Source organism: Penaeus monodon, chromosome 19, assembly GCF_015228065.2.
Source record: "Penaeus monodon isolate SGIC_2016 chromosome 19, NSTDA_Pmon_1, whole genome shotgun sequence".
In the NCBI taxonomy this organism is placed as follows: domain Eukaryota; kingdom Metazoa; phylum Arthropoda; class Malacostraca; order Decapoda; family Penaeidae; genus Penaeus; species Penaeus monodon.
In genome coordinates, this window is record NC_051404.1 from 19,817,071 (window position 1) to 19,817,347 (window position 277).

At 41.5% G+C, this 277-nt stretch overlaps 1 protein-coding gene across 1 annotated transcript in view; it reads right to left on the reverse strand.

Moving 5' to 3' along the window:
- The window catches only part of LOC119585121, a gene marked incomplete in the record, with an annotated part of 138,847 nt that overhangs the window by 14,644 nt on the left and 123,926 nt on the right, over positions 1–277 (reverse strand).

A 277-nucleotide genomic window follows, 5' to 3' on the forward strand; every position in this document is an offset into this window, starting at 1 on the left:
ACAGTACGTCCAATTTCACGAAAGAACATACTGGCAACTCACCCCAGACTTTGAGGTGGTACAGTGCGCCAGCTCTCCTTTTTATTTTTATCAGCTAACGCTTAATGTTGATGCTTATATGTTTTGTATCTTTAAAATTCGTTTACAACATATTCGTTACTTAAGACCACTGTTTTTTTTCTCTCTCAGAAAGAGATGTTGGCGAATCGCATTACTCATGAGCCCGGGGTGAGTTGACAGTTTTCCTTTCCTGAGCTTGGGCAAAGTGTAGTGCGGG